The following is a 17,606-nucleotide window of genomic DNA, read 5'->3' on the forward strand; positions in this document are numbered from 1 at the left end:
AGACAATGATGTTTATAGGAAAGACAGAGAATTATGAATCAGAAAATATGGTTACAGAGTGTTTGCAAGTCAGTTGGCTAGACTTTTTTTAGAAAAATAAAACAGGAGAAACTGGTTATCTTCGAATGAGACTGAAGAATTTCTTTATAAATCTCTACTCCATCTGCAGAAGTGAGGAATCTTGATTTTTCTGAAATATGTTGAAGGGTGTTAACTTCATTAATATACAACTTAAGCAGACTGATATGTTCAGTCACAGGTGGGGGGAGGGCAAGATATTTAACAAACGAAAGTGCTGAAATCCTTAGGATGTTATTATTTTCTTGAATAAAGCATTCAAAAGTATGGGTCGTAGTTCTGTTTTTCCTCCATATCTATAGGTTTTATTCTTATGGTTACAGTGTACTCAAACCTTTCGGCAGTCAGCACCAGTATTTAGAAGAAGTGACTGGTTTAACTGTAAAGTAGTCTGGCAGCTTAAGAGTTAATATGGACTTCAATCTTGTGGGACGTGGGCATTATTTATAAAGAGAGAGAGAGAAAGATAACAGTACAGACACTTGGAGGACTCCAGCACAGACTGGGTGTTTTAAGGATAGAGCTGGTCCTGTCCTGACTGCATAGCATCTACAGCAGAGGTAGTTGTTGAACCGGGAAATTGCTTATATATCCCAGCTGTAGCAGTGTACAGCGTTTAGGAGGGCAGACTGACTGACAGTATCAAAAGCCTTCAAAAAGCCTACAAAGCCAGCAACAGCACTAGTAAGCAAATCCTAAGCAGTAGCAGTATAGAATTTGCAAGAGAAAGGGATGTTGTGTGCTTCTGTCTCAACTAAACCCATGCTGGCAGTCTGACAAGAAGCTATATTTGTATAGATAATCAGTTGTTTACTAATACGTACATGCTGTAGCTCAAAGACAGGTTGTCCGTTAGTTTAAATTTCTCCAACTAGTATTACAATGACCATCTTCCAATGGTAAAAGTATGACTGTCCGGGAAAGGATGAAGTGAAAATATGGCGCACACACAGTGAACAATATAATCCTTGCATGTTTTGAGGAACCATGAACATATTTCATGTGAATCTTGTGCTGTTATGGCATGGTAATGGATCTAACATTTTTCTACGTTTTTTGAGGCTTCATTTTAAGTAAAATTTTGAGGAAATGATCAACTTTCTGGTTGAGAATAGGCAGGAGCGGCAAAAGGGCTCCACGGCACCCACCACCACACAACCTTGTGCCCCCATCCTGGTCTACCTACACCAAATAAATACTGGAAAAGCACCCCTACTAGAGCGGTGCCCTAGGCAACCGCCTAGACTGGCTATGAAAGTAGGATAGGTAGGAATGCTGAAATTACTGGGGAGTACAGCAGAAAAACTGCACCAAAGTTACTTTTCAGGCTCAGTTTACAGCCTGTTACAGTCTGTGTTTGCCTGTTACTTATTTTAGGTGGGGAAAGGTTAACAGGTAAGACAATTTAATATGGGTTCATAAAAATTACTTGCAAGGAAATGCTGAAAACTGAATAAACATCAATGTTCTATTTATGACTTCTTGACATTAAATTGACATATTAGATGCACACAAACACATCAAAATGTAGCTTCATAAAACGATCCACATAAAATGATCCATGTACAGATCTGTAAGTATCCCCACCAAGAAAACTGTGGCTGATGCCTCTTATCAGAGATTGTCAAACTTTTGACAAAAACTGCTATATGATGTAAACTGCATGAACTGGGGAGATTTAATTACACATTAATTCAGACAACTGTGTAATTAAACTGTCAAACAGCTTCATATATCAGCAAACTGTCAAGACATATCAAGTAGAACATCAAAATCTGATGCACTTAGATGGATGAACAAGTCAAACAAACAAATACGCATTTAAGAGAAATGGAAAGAGGAGTCTATACATACTAGTACAAACAGCTCTGTAATAAAAATTGTACTTCACCTATAAATGCATTTTCATCAGTAAAAATGATTTTATGTCTACAAGAATAAATGATGCCATGATTTTACAAGAATGAATGATGCCATGATTTTAGACATTTATCAGCTATTACCAATAAAAACAAAGGTACATATCTTTAACATGACATACTACTATTTTAATTTTTATACATCAAGGAAGAATAAAATTATACCACACCTTCTGGGGGGGGGGATCACAGTTTACTAACAATGCCAATTCTAAAGCTAGTCAGACCAGCAATGTTTACGACGTTTTGTGGAGTGCTGGTTTGCAGATAAAGAATCAGAAATGCCACCAAAATACCATAGTGTGACCACATAATGCCCAGATGTTTACAACTATTCAATGCAAGTAATCTGAAACAAATATTACTCACTTTTTTTTTTACTATTCCATTTTATTTTCTACAGTCCACTCACTGTGACAGCACACAGAATCACTGTCATGTCATAAAACTACTCATAACTGGCTTTACTAGTTTCCATCACTTGGGCTACGTTTTCTGATATTCTCAGCAAACGTTCTAGTAAACAGCAAAGTACAATGCAAGAGATTATACCGCAAAGTCTAGTTTTCGTATGCTATTATTGTGACAGTACCCACAATAAAGGTGTGGTTGACAATCCTAAACTTGGTTATATCCAGTTACCCAGTAACAGCAATGCTAAACAATGAATTCTCATAGAAAAAAGTCATCCCCAAGATGAAATATTAGTTCACTCTGCTTAAAAAAACATATTAGTAAATGGGTCTGTGTGTTACAACTAGTGCATTACTTCACAACTAATCAAAATATTCTTAAGCATCAAAAAGTGAATCTGTATGTCTAGTTGCATGGCTAACACATCACAACCAAGAGAAGCCTTCTGAAATTTGCACATAACACATCTTCAGGAATTGCAAAAAACAGTAAACTTTTAAATACTACATTGAAACAGCAAAAATCCGGTTGTCTTATTTTTATGTCCCCATTTCCCAACACAATCAATGTTGTTCAATTTAATTCCATTAGCATCGACCAAACCACTATATAGCGTCAACTCAACCATACCTTTCAAAATGGCACCATATAAGTACCATTCTCCAATGGATCCCAACATATTAAAGAACAGCAGTCTTGAACTACTTATGTGAAAGGACAGGGAGGAAATATCTGAGTTGTGAGTAAGAATGTCATAGGTCAGGATCACTGAGGGTGGTTGGTTAACTTATTTAGTTAAATATTAAATGCGTGGTACACACATAATCAGCATCAGTGCATAAAGTGGTTCTATCACCCCACATGCCATGCTTTACTTAGCCAATCAAGTGCTCCCCTCCCAGCCTATTCATGGGGTTGGTCTGGCAAAGAAAATTCCAACACCTTTTTGGAACAAGGATGTCATGTCATACAAAGAATGCCTTAGTAACTAGAACTGTGTTCCAAACTACAGTAACCCTGCCTCTTCACTAGTCAGCCAATAAATATCACTACAATTGGCCAATGAAGCACTGTTAGTTACACAATGTTAAGCAATGCTAGTTTTGAATAATAAGGTATAATGCATATCTGCAACACTGACATTGAATCTTTAAGGAAAGATCAGCAAAACAAAACTTAATGCAATGCTTAAAAAACAGTCAACTTTGCTGTACTGAAACACTGTAACAGAAAACTCTATAAGCAACAAGATGTTTTTCAAGAACACATACAGTTTACAGATGTACATTTCTTCCTAAAAAGGACCACTTTCCTTTTGATCTCTTTGTATCAAGGAATCATACCTCAACAAAAAATATACTCCAACAGAGTTATAAAAGTTACTCTGTTACTGTTACAAAGTGCAACAAACAGTTTATAACAGTATGTTGTATTTTGTTTTAATGAAATACTACAAAATATATACATATATAAATTATATATATATTTTTTATATATATATTTTTATATATATATATATATATATATATATATATATATATATATATAGAGAGAGAGAGAGAATAGTCAATGCTCAAAATTATACTTCCAACAGACGTATCCCTTCACCAGTAATGTTACTTACTCATTTTTGTTGAGCTCTTATTTCTCCATTGCTGGACATAATCTACTTTTGCTTAAAACATTCTTAATAATATCTTAAAATATTAGAAAGAGTTGTTCATACTCAACTAATACAGTACCTCCAGAATAACAACCTACTGTCCATATCCCAGCACGGCTTTAGACCTTCCCATAACACCACGACAGCACTACTATCATTCACCAACATAGTTCACCACCACAGAAACAAGGGTCTAATTGTTTCATCCATATTCTTAGACCTATCAAAAGCCTTTGACATGGTAAACCACAGTCTGCTTCTTGATATATTTACCACCCTAAATACAAGTCCCTCCTCTATATCATGGTTCAACAGCTACTTATCTGCCCGTCAACAAGCAGTCCTATGGCAGAACCAATTGTCCCCCCTGTTACCAGTAACCATAGGAGTCCCTCAAGGATCCATCCTTGGCCCATTGCTGTTCTCTCTATTTACAAATCAGATCTCTTCATCCTCTTCCAATGCCTCAATAGTACAATATGCAGAGGACACTACCCTCATATGTGCTGCCCTACCCTTAGTGAATTGCAAAAAAAATAACTTCACCCTAGCTGAAACTTGGTTCACTAACATCAAACTTATTCTTAATCCCAAAAAAACAAACAAACAAATTATTTTCAGTCCTGGCAGAGCTCCTCCCCTAAATAATAATTTCACCATTAGCTCCAAAGAAAACATTCAAATCAGTCCAACCACACACACTAAACTGCTAGGTGTAGAAATAGACAATAACCTGAGGATCGACATCCACATAGCACAAACCATTAAGAAAGTTAATAAAAAAAAACTTGGTCTTCTCTACAGGAACAAACAGTTTATGACAAAACGCACCAAAGTAACCATCGCAAGGACTCATCTTCTATCCACCCTCCTCTATGCCTCTCCCATCTTGACCAATCTCCGCCAAACTGATCTAAATAAAATGGATCTTGCTACAACAAGATTGCCAAGTTTGCTACTGAAGCCTCATATAGGTCCCACCACTGTCTATCCCTTAAGCAACTCAACTGGCTTGAGCTGCCTCATATATTTCTACTCAATCAACTCTCTATAGCTCACAAACTCCGCTACCTTCCTGAGATAACTCCAGCACTTCAGCACCTAATTCAACCCCACATTAACCTCTAGACCCTTAAGATCTAGTAACCAGAACCTCATAAAAACGAAGCTGGTAAGTCCCTCTTTTGTTGCCAACACCAATGCCAAAACCTGGAACACACTACCAAGCCAAATAACTTCTACCACCTCCTTTAGTCAATTCAAAAAACTCCTGAAACCCACTAAGTAACTGGCTATGCTCATGCCACTCACCAGGCTAATCCATACCAAGAGAATTTGTCAGGGTACAGCTATGTATAAACAGTTTCTTCTCTGAAAGCTTCCAAACCCGTATACATTTACCTTACAAAACGTATAACTGCAAAAGAAAAAAAATGTACCTCTGATTGTCTACTGTAAGAAATGTTAATCACTAGCACGATGTCCTGTTGTGTATATATGCTATATGTATGTTTGTTAATCACCAGCATGTCGTCCTGATGTGTGTGTACGCAGTATGTATGTTCTACTTCTTTTTACTCTCGTGTAATGTAGTGTAATGTGGAGCTTTTCTCCCTGGGCCTCCGCTGAAAATGGACCTGTGTCCAGTCGGACTTTCTCGGTAAACAAATGTAAAATAAATAAATTAATTAATAAGTGAACAGCATTTTTCAGGGATAATATAGATCCCTTTTAAAATGGATGTCATTTCTCTTATATGTGACAAAAACATTTAAAAAGCAAAAAAGATGCTTTTCAGAAATAAATTAACTGAAAATGTTTACACACCAAACCATTCAAAATATGCAATTAAATCTAACACGCAGGAAAGAAATATTCTGATTGAGCAAAAAGCACCAGCACACAAGAGGGCAAAAATCCATCAGCAATTCCATTGTGAAGTTGATCCTTAAACTTAGCAATTTATTTATTTCTTTTTCATTTATAGAGCCATTCGTTAAACCAAAGAATGAACTGTTCCCTAAATGATACACAGCTGGTACTGACTGAACTATTTGTCCATTGTAGCCATGCGTCACTTCTCAATCTAAAGTTGAAAAGATCCAGCAAAAAAACTTTAAATGTAAATGTGCAGAGCTAATTAAAAGTCAAAATTCAATTCACACCTTCCATCCGAATAAAGAGACGACATGGGCTTTATGGAAATTATGGAACACTGCAATATCTCCAAAGCGGTTTAACGTCCATTACTTTACAAATTCTCTATCATTCTGCAGACACTATAATTCCAAAGTCTCTCTCGTTCTGCAAACAATATAACCCATAAGAAAAAAAAGTATTGCACAGACAACTGTGTTTGCTTTTGCAGCTGGTACTGCCCTAACCAACAACAAGTAAGGTAAGCTAAACATTCATCTTTAAGTTAGGAACTGAGTATACAAATCTTAGGTACAACTGTTATGTAATATATCATATGACTGTTAGCACAATGAAATAATACTAACTACTAATTGGTTTTACCAGCAGGTAGATAATCTATAAGCAATTTCTTTAATTCTTACATCATTTATTTGATAACTCCGTTAGTGAATTGGTCCTTCTCCAATTCTCTTCATCCATAACTTGGCCACAGGATCAAGGGAGCAAATACAAAACATATATACAATTTAGTGTAGCCAAAATAACAGGCACATTTTTGGCACAGTGAATAAAAGCACCTGGAGACAACCCTCACATAAAAAGATAATGCAAATGAACTGTGGACCCTGAACTGTTACCGCATCAATCTTAATTACTAACCCTTTACATAATGAACAGTCAAAGCATAAAAAAGACAAAACTGTGGTTACTAGATCTGCCAAAGTACAGTTTGTAATATGCTGGCGGACAGTTTGGTGAATGAATGCAAATAAAGTATAACTAATAGAACAAACTATCTCTGTATACAATAATTGGTCAAGTTCAAGTACCTCTCTCTGCATTTGAATCAGTCCCTACACACCTCCAGATTACTATAGTAACATGACATTTTTGCAAATGCTTAGTATGTAGATCTGCCAAATAAATAAAATAATTACAAGAGCATTTTGACAGATGTTTGCAAACATTTATAATGCAAACATGCCACAGCACTAAAATGCAGACATAAACAGGGCAGCACCAAACATTTTCCTGAACAGCATCCGTCCCAGTGGTAAGCATCTTTCTACACACAGTACTTCAAAATGACTGTGTACATGCAAACTGCAAATAAAAGCTTCTAAACTCACAACAAAACTGAAGCAAACCAACTTCCACTGCACAAAGTTTAATTCTGCTATTTGAAACCTCAGAGAACACTTAACTAAACACACGTTTATTATAATGCAGTGTTGTACAGCGGATGTTTCCTTTTTCCGAGTCTTTTGTTTGACGCTTTTTGGACAAGATTTATAAAATGTCACTGTGACTACATCTAATTCCTGCTAGCCAGAGCTTTTCTTTGCAAAATCTTCCTACAAGGGCCTGTATTTGGGAATAACTGTATGTCCAAGGAAAGCTGTAACATCAGAGAATAGATCCAATCAACATCTTCTACAGCAAAACCAAAACAAAACCCTGATTCAGGAAAACTGCTCACGGTCCAGAAGACTATAAGCCAATATAACGATAACTAAAATTATAACTAGCAAAACAATCAAAACTAAAATAACTCACCAACTAAATATGTAGGATGCAAATAGTTTTGATTCCAAGATACAGCTCTAATGTAAAAACCCGACCCGCTAGTGATACCACGCCTGACGCAGTTTACGTCATACGGCGTTTTTTGTCAAAAACTTTGACAAAGCGTTCCTGACGAGAGCGTCAGGCGTGGTTTTCCTGGTGGGATATTTGCGGATCTTGTTTGGATAACTTTATGGGATTTTTGATGTTGTTTGTTTACGCGTGTGCGTCTGGTATATTAATTTAGGTCCAGGTTATTTTGTCATCCTAGGTAGTGTGCTGAAACATCGGCATTGCCTTTCATCTCCCTTCTCAGAAACCAGCTCTGTTTTACCTGTCAACCTTTTATCACATAAGCCATATTATCGACAAATGCGGAATGGCAGTTTGGCACACGCTCTGATTTGAGCTTGAAGTGCAAAACTAAGTGACACCAAACAGGCGTGCTTGTGTCAACAAGGGAGAACAGCGAATGATTGATATGTATTTTCTTTTCTATCTCTTTGGGAAGTGTGGAATACTGCCTTGTTCTAAAAGTACAGGTGTTAAAAGTTCAGATGGCTGTAGTGCAGGCATGGCACTGGGGGTATGTAACATACATGAGGTAATACGATGAGGTAATACCAGGAAATGTTAGGCACGGTGAGCTAATCAAGTAATTAAAATATTTCATACCTCTCAAATGTCCCATATTTTTATTGAAATGTTAAACCTATCCCTCTGAACCCCAACTAAAATCGGTGCTGTTTGGAGAAAAGGCAGTGAATTACACAAGAAAACTAGACAAAGCCAAAAAATAATACTGGACAAAGGCCCCAAAATAAGGACAGATTTTAAACATTGCTCTTACACATTTGGAAGTTGCTAGAATAACAGGATTTGTGTGGGCATGCATTTACTGGGGGCTATGAACGCTAAAACTCAACAGACTTGGAAAGTTGATAGAATGGTTTTGTATTCGTATTAATTTTTCTGAAGGGTATGAAGTCTGAAATTCAAATGTTTATTATTTTCTGACTTCAGTACTCAATAATTTGCCAGAAAACCAAACTTTTGTGAGGAAAAACCCTACAAATATGAGGCAAAAATCTGGACATTCTGCTAAAATCTGGACAGTGGAGAGATATGAGTCCTCTCAACTGTCCAGATTTTCTTGGTAAGCCAAACTTTTTGCCTCATATTTTTATTTTTTTTCCTCACAAAAGTTTGGTTTTCTGGCAAATTATTGGCAAATCATTGAGTACTGAAGTCAGAAAATAATAAACATTTGAATTTCAGCCTTCATAACTTTCAGAAAAATTCATGCTAATACAAAACATGTTATTCTATCAGCTTTCCAAGTCTGTTAGAACAATATTTAAAATTGTCCCTATTTTTGGGCCTTTGCCTCCCCATACTTTATGGCTTGTCCAGATTTCCTGCTCTAAGAGGTTGAGAGGTGTGGACTTGAGAGCTAAGAAATCTGGGATAGGTGAGCAAACAGACAAAACAGATATCAATAAATATATCTGTGTACATACACACACACACATATACATATATATATATATATATATATATATATATATATATATATATACACACACACAAATTTATATATATATATATATATATAATATATATATATATATATATAATATATATAAATACATGCACATATATACATCTAAATATATATATATATATATATATATATATATACACACACACACTCACACACACATATATCTGCACACATATATATATATATATATATATATATATATATATATATATACGTGTATACATATACAAACATATATATATATATGCACACACATATTTTAAAATTGCACATGATTGTCCCTGATTATTTCTGGATTTGTCCCTGATTGTGTTGAGATTTGCCCCTGATTCATTGAGAGATATGTTTTCAACATGTGAACAGGTGTCAACCCTAATCAGATATGTCTGCATAATCAAACTGTGTAAAACAAATGGTAAGATTTGAGGCACGGTAGAGATTTTGTGCCACTCAACACTAGCACATCACTTTTTTCTGCCAAGCCCAGTCTCATTCATAGGTTATCATAAATACAGTGTATTTCCTTGCCAAAGCTCACAAGATAATCTGACATTTGATGGCAAAGAATAAAAGAAAGATATGGCCTGACAATAAAAAGTTAGTGGATTTGTTGTGTATTTTTTCAGCATATTATTCTTAAAATTGAAACAGAGTTAGAGTTTGCTTAAGAAGTTTTTTTTATAAAATCATCTACATAGCTAAAAATAGAATGATTCTAAAAATTGTCTGTTACATTTATAAAGTGCTCAGAAAGAAATACCGTGTTTCAAATCATGGTCACAATACAAAGTGTAAATGTACAATTTTTTTTTTAAATTTTCAACATTATCATAGGACCCCACCTTGTGATCTATGACAATAGAATTGCAAAATTTTGATACAAACACTAAGTTTGCATTTGCAGTCTGAAATGACGTATTGAGATGAAACTCAGCAGGATGAGTACAATGATAAATAAAGTGGGGTCTATAGATGAGATGTTGACAGTGACAATCTGGACCCAAAGTATGATGAAACAACATTTTTATCTGTACTTTTGACAAAGTCATATAACTACATGATAACAATCTCATAGAAATAAAATGCAAGTGCTTAAGTTTCTACACTGTTAACTCTTGAGTGATGCAAGTGGGCAAATAAAAGTGGTATCTCTAAATGTTTACCGTAAGTGCTGAGGGGGTTAGATAACATTTGTTTTTGCAAGAGTTCACTGATTTTCTTGATTACCTCTGTGTTAAGTCATCCACACTGGTTTGTTGTGAGATATTTTAATATTAGAGTTGATTGTGTATCTGTGGTCTTTGTCAAGGAATTCATTTGCATTCTGAATTGTTCTGACTTTATGCAAGAAGTTAGCTCAGTCAACTGTATGGATGACCATACTACTGACCTTGTCTTTCAGCTTGGTGTCCCTTATTTCTAATTTACTTGTTGAACTTGTGATCTGGTTGGACCATTTGACCTTGTAATTTAGTTTATTAATCTCTTCCTCACACCTTCATCCTTGATATAGATCAGGTTCTCTGTAGAAATTCGCAAGTAGGATTTCCTGATAGCTTTACATTTGCTCTCTCATTATTTTCATTTCATGTCACAAGGATCTTGGTGATCTTGATAATACTTAACAGTGTTGTGCTAGAACAGGCTCTTTATCAGGTGGCTTCTGGTCAAATTTATTCAGTTAGGTTAATTTCACAGGAGTCATGGTTTGATTCATCCTTTAAGACAGGAAAGTTGGATATAGAATGGAATGGACATGGCAGTGTACTGATCTACCTGAGGATAAGCTTGCTCTAGACAATTACTTTTCTGTCTACCTTTCAGAGGTTAATAAATCTAAATCTGCTTATATCGCTAAACAAATCTCTGAGGCAGGTAAGTGTCCACTGACCTTTTTCTGAGTTGGGCACCTTTGTAGTCCTGGATATCTTAACACTCAGTGTGCTTTGTCATCTGAGGAATGTGAACTTACTGAACATTGCTTCTCTGCCAAGACTGGCCTCATCAGACCCTCACACCCCCCATACACATTTACTTGCATTGCAATTGGCCATCGTGGTTGACACTTCAGTCTTGCTGTGTAGAGTTTGTCATTCTTGACAATAATGCGCTGTATGCTGTTATCTCCAGCATGTATGCTACCACCTGTTCCTTGGACCTATGTCTTTCTAAGTTTGTGGTGGCATCCTTGGAGGCCATCATTCCATTGTTATACAAGATTGTTGCTATCACTGTTAGAAATGTGATATTTCCTTCTAACTTTAAGAAGGCTTTAGTATCCCTGATTGTTCAGAAGGCTGTCTTGGAATCAGATGATCTTGAAAATTAGCAGCCTATCACAAACTTTCCATTTCTTGGAAAGATCTTGGAGGAAGTGATGTACTTTGAGCTGGAGTCTTACTTGATCAGTTGAGGCATCCTTGATCTGTTCTAGACAGGGTTTAGGGCAACTTGATCAAATGAGCCATCCTTGATCGGATCCATTTAGGTTTTAGGGCATGACAAAGTACTCAGCTGTTATTATAGCTTTTAACAATATCCAAGTTGTGAAAGATTGATGCCTTTATTCGGTTTTGGTCCTTTTGATCTCTCATCAGCATTTGACTTGGAGGATCATACAATCTTGTTGCACCATTTGGAATATTACTGTTGTATTTCTGTGACTGTCCTTGACTGGTTTGCTTCATACCTTTGTGGTTGCACTGAAAGGGTGTTGTGTGGGATTCTTTCTTCTGCCCTGTTGTTTGTGGGGTCCCTCAGGGTTTCATTCCTGGCCTTTTGTTGTTCACGATTTACTTACACTAGGTGACATTATTCAAGTGACTCTGTGTCAGTCCTTAACATTCTATCTTATGACCAGGAACTTATTAATAATTGGATAGGAACAGGTTTAATCTCAGTACTTCAAAGAATGTCACAGTTTTAGCTCACACAGAACTGACATAGTCTTCGTGTCTTGCCTTGTCAAATTATATCTCTTACTAGGAAGACTGAATAGAGCGATGGAATCAGCTAGAGAATTCATTGTGGTGTCTTAGTGATTACCTTCATATGGCAGACCCTGTTTTCACAAAATCTCACTATGACAAAACACCCTATATGATTGGATGGATAACTATAAATTCACCCCAGGAGTTCCACTTGTGTCCCTCTTGGACAGGAGCAATAGGTGCTGATCATGGAAATAAGGGTAGAACTTGGCTAGCCTTGTAAGGGTGCTAGGACCATTAGCCTAGTAACTTCCTATGACCCTGTTATCCATATAGACTGTATTTTATATATCTTGGAGAAATGTAGGTAAAAAAATAAAAAAGAAGACTGGGTGCAGAGATCCCAGGATCGCAAAATGCCCACTCTTGGTATATGCAATCATTCCAGGACTGGGAAAAATAGTGCAGAATCATCAGAACATCAGAACATGGAAATATTCCTGCTACAAGACTAGGCCAGGCTCAGGGCAAGGATGGCCTCCCTGTAGTAGAAGGAAATAGTCCACAAAAAAGATAAGTTTCCTTACTCTTAATAAAACCTCTTTGGGTCATCAGTGAATCACTTCTAAGTATGGTATGGATAAACTACAAAAAGGCATTCAAAAGTATGCAAAATTCATGGAAAATGAGTGCTTACAGATGTATAAGATACACCCTATACTGATGAATTACATTGCAGTGACTACAAAACAGTGTCAAATGACTTTGCAGTTGAGCCATGATAAAGGGTAAATTATTTTCTCAGATATAAAAATCCAAGGGGGATATTTCAGAGTTATTCTTTGTCACCATTGCTATTTTGTCGTGGCCTTAACCCGTTAAGCTGTTTACTTAATAGACCAGCCTACATTCAGTAACAGATTAACTTCCAGAAATCAACTTTGTTCAAAGACATCTCATCAACATATTGTGGATGATTTAAAATTATATAGTTCATCAGATGAGGATTTGGAAACATAATTACAAATGGTTAAACCTTTCCCAGGTGATATAAGAATGACACTTGACCTTGATAAATGTACAAAAGTAACATTTTTAAAAGAAAATCTGCAACACCAACAAAATATCAACCTAAAATATGATATTTTGTGGGGCTGCAGAAGGGGCATATACATATTTGAAAACAGCTAAAGGATATGCAGCAGTCCATGAAAAGTTGAGGACAAAGCTAAGTAATGAATACTTCAGAAGACTAATCTAATATTGAAAACTGCCTTAACATTTAGAAATAAAGTCCAAGCTATAAATCAGTTTGCCTTCCTGTTCTAACTTCTAGCTTTTGTGTGAGTTACTTGCCCCAAACAGCACTGAATCAGCTAGAGAAGAAAAGAAAGAAGCGTCATGTGTATATATATATATATATATATATATATATATATATATATATATATGCACATATATAGTGCATACCAAGATTATATATCCCTTAGTCTGAAGGCAATATGAGTCTCCTTGAAACTGAGTACATGTATAGTTCTGCAATCATGAGAATGCATATATATATATTTGCTGACTTCATCAGTGCCAAACATAGTGAAAGTTTTAAAGCATGAAGAGATAGTCTAAGATGATACATTTGCTTCATTTCATGGAAGTATTTCACAAAGCAGTGGGAATGGAAATCAAACCAGAAGTAAATGAGAATTATGACAGCAACTAAAAATTTACTTTATTTGCACATTCTGAACAGACACTAAATTTGCCAATATTGCCAAAAAAAGGAACTGTGTAAAGAAAAGGACAAGAATAAAAGGAAAGAAAACTGGAAAGCACATAAATATAGTGCCAAATATAGACAATTCCTAGAGCAACCACACATTGACCAAGATTTAAAGCAGGATTGGTTAAGGAGAGGTGAATTTATACCAAAACATGAAAGGGTAATAATGTTGGCCCAAGGCAGTGGGCTACATATACAATGGTTTACAAAGTCTATAAAAAAGTGGGAGAAACATACAAATATAGATTCTGTAAAACAGAACTGGAAACAGTTGCACATCTTGTTGCTGGTTGCAGTCCACATGGCTGAGTGCCTGTATACTGAAAGGGACACGAATGTGACAAATCTGTTGCACTGGGGATTGTGCAAACACTACAATATACAGATAGCTGAGAAGCATTAGAAACATGAACGACAAAGCATAACTGACAGCGATGATGTTAGGATCACACTGGATCACACAATACCAACAGTTTAGAAAACAGATGCAAGAAAAACAGATATAGAAGTCCAAGAATGAAGGACAAAATGAGTGTTAATTATTGAAATAGATACACCCAGTGATTATAGTGTCTTATGTACTGAGAAATACATAGTCATTACATACCTCTCAACCTCTTAGTGCAAGAAATCTGGACAAAGCCAGAAAGGATGGGAGAACAAAGGCCCAAAAATAGGGACAGAATTTAAATATTGTTCCTATAAACTTAAAAAGTTGCTAGAATAAAAGGTTTTGCATTATTACATATTTTCTGAAGGATGTAAGGTCTGAAACTCAAATGTTTGTCTTTATTTAGTATTATTTACTGACATCAATATTCAATACTTTACCAGAAAGCCACACATTTCATGAGGAACAGAGCAAAAGTATGAGCAAAAATCTGGACATTCTGCAAAAATCTGAATAGTTGAGAGGTATGCTGAGTCATCAAATGCCAGGATTTAAAAGCAGAACTGAGAGCAATGTAGATTAAAGAGATCCAGAGAGTGCCAATAGTAGTAGGAGTAACAGGATTAATAAAAATAATTTACAAGTGTACTTAGATATGTTACTAATGTATGTAACCCCATATAAACTGCAGAAGGAAGCATTTCTGAGTACATTGTAGGTGCTAAAAAGAGCACACTTTGCAAACATCAAAGACTGAAGCAAAATTAATTTCATGAGCATTAATTGTACACTGACTTAGAAATTGGGTCCTTTTCCATCACAGTATTAGAAACTCAAAGCATTTGGAGAAATTAAAAAGGAATATAAGCTTCAATCTTTGTCAAAGGTGTGTGATCTTGGTGTGATTTTTGATGACAGGTTAACAGTAAAGGACTACATTTTGACTGTCACCAAATCATCTTGTTTCTATCTATGTAATGTCACTGTTATCAAACACCTTGGTTCAACTATTGTTCTCCCTTTTGGGTACATGCCTTGGTTTCCTTCCATTTTGACTTCTGTAATACATTGTACTTAGATCCTCCAAAATATGAACTTGCCTGCTTACAACTTTTGCAAAATCATGCAACTTGGTTATTATCCATGGTTTCAAGGTATCATCATATTATCCAGATACTGGGAGTTTCCATTGGCTGTCAGCTAAGCTGCAACTTATTTTAAGATTCTTGTTTTAGTTGATTTAGCTCTCCATGCTAATAATTCACCTTATTTACATGCTAATGTGACTGGGTATACTCCTTGTCATACATTTCTTTCCACTACACATGGCCTTTTATCTATTCCATCATATAATTTGGAATCCCTTGGTCTTCAAACATTTTACTATCAAAGGCCTGTATTGTAGAATTTATTCCCTAGCTGGCTTTTGGATTCTCCCACATTGGCTGATTTTGAGTGAGGGTAGAAAACACGGGTCTATATTATATTTTCAAAATTTTCAAACATCGAACACCATATGGTCGACACCATATGAGCGATGTTTGAAATTTAGAAAATATAATAAAAAAAAAAAAAAACTATACTTACCTAAACGCTGTAGGCAGGGGGCCAAGCCCTCCTGCACCCCCATGTGGGGCGCTGCGCCCCCCCACCCCCGCTACTTAAATATTCCTACTCTAAGATCGCACTGCATTGAAGTAAAGGGAAAATATTCCCTACGGCGATTTCTGTGTTACGTGTGCGATGTTTCAATGTTTTGACCAATCGGGTTCGCTCAATATGCGTTCGCCATTTACAATTTTCGATCACATGATAGGAACCCGAAAATACACCTGTCCAAATTAGCCTATGATTGATAGGTTTGCTTTTTCAGTTTAATCATTTTACCTTGTGTTTTTATTATGCAGAATGTAATTATTTATTATGTACTCGTTAATTATGCATACTTAGCTTGTACAGTGCTTGAGTTCAGGTACTTAAAACAAAATCTGAACTTGATCACACAGTTACAGACCTGTAATAGGAGGCTCGGGTGAGGGAGCAGAGGATAATTATGACGCATTTTCTTTATTTTAAGGAAAAGTCTAAAGAAAAAAATTAAAAGGACCATTTTCTTTATTTCACTTGACATACCCTAGTTTTCATTATGGAAACTGCTGACACTGGAATCTTGGCTCCCATCAGTGCCATTGTCTTAAGTGAAGGGGTGGGAATGGATTATATTTTCTATTTCAGAGAACAATTGAAGAACAAGAACCAATAGAAATGAAAGTCAGTAGGAAACAATTATCTTGAAAGAGTACTGACTATAATAATGTGTTACAATATAAATACCCCCTTCTAAGGTAATAATTACAAGTATAACTAATAGTCATATAACATGACTTTCACAAAATGCTTTTGAAACAGAGGTCCTAAAATACTTCAAATAATAAATGGCTATGTTCACTAACAGGAGATTCAGCAGACCTTTGCTTTATGATCACAAAAAATATTTTGAGACAATGTTGTAACAGGAATGGAACTGACTTTTTGAGCCAGGATAGACATAGTATAGTTCTGTGGCACTCAAACAGACCCCCAGATTCACTATTCTTCCATGCAGGACTAGCTTAGTTCTGCACGGAAGCGGCCGTTTAGGAGTAGGATGGCAGCGCCCCATGCATATTAATGAAGGCGTGCTGCCTGAGCTCCTAATCTTACACGGAGTGTGCAAGAGTGCAGGAGGCATGTCTGAGAGCTAAGCTCTCAGAATATACATGCCCCTACAATGAAGAACAGCAGAAAGCCCTAAAAGGTTGAGCGAGACCGCTCATAGGTGTCCACATACCCCCAGCAACATCCCCTCACGTGTACAAGAGCAATAGTAAACACAAACAATATAAGGATCCAATTTCTTTTTTAATGAAACAGATTGAATTTAACAGTAGGTGCATGGGTTTGCCCAACACTTAGCTACAGTTAATGCAGCATAAATGGCAGAAGAGGATACAAAGGAAGATATATGCAAATGAAGCAGTATAGCAATAGTGTAGTGGGCAGAGCATTTGCCTTATGAGCAGTCATTCTCGGTTCGAGTAATTTTCCATGTCAAATCACATTATGACCAATATTTTTAGTTGCATAACCTACTAAATAACATATATTTGTGAACTAGAGTAC

The 17,606-nt window shown here is 36.1% G+C and overlaps 1 protein-coding gene across 1 annotated transcript in view; it reads right to left on the bottom strand.

The window, feature by feature from the left end:
* FER (FER tyrosine kinase) overlaps positions 1–7,922 on the bottom strand; it is a gene marked incomplete in the record, with an annotated part of 3,568,968 nt that extends 3,561,046 nt beyond the window's left edge. The window contains 1 exon segment of the mRNA XM_044064275.1: positions 7,771–7,922.
* Between the last annotated feature and the right edge of the window lie 9,684 nt (positions 7,923–17,606).

This window comes from Protopterus annectens, chromosome 2.part2 (genome assembly GCF_019279795.1).
Source record: "Protopterus annectens isolate FY-2018-M chromosome 2.part2, PAN1.0, whole genome shotgun sequence".
NCBI classification, from domain to species: domain Eukaryota; kingdom Metazoa; phylum Chordata; order Ceratodontiformes; family Protopteridae; genus Protopterus; species Protopterus annectens.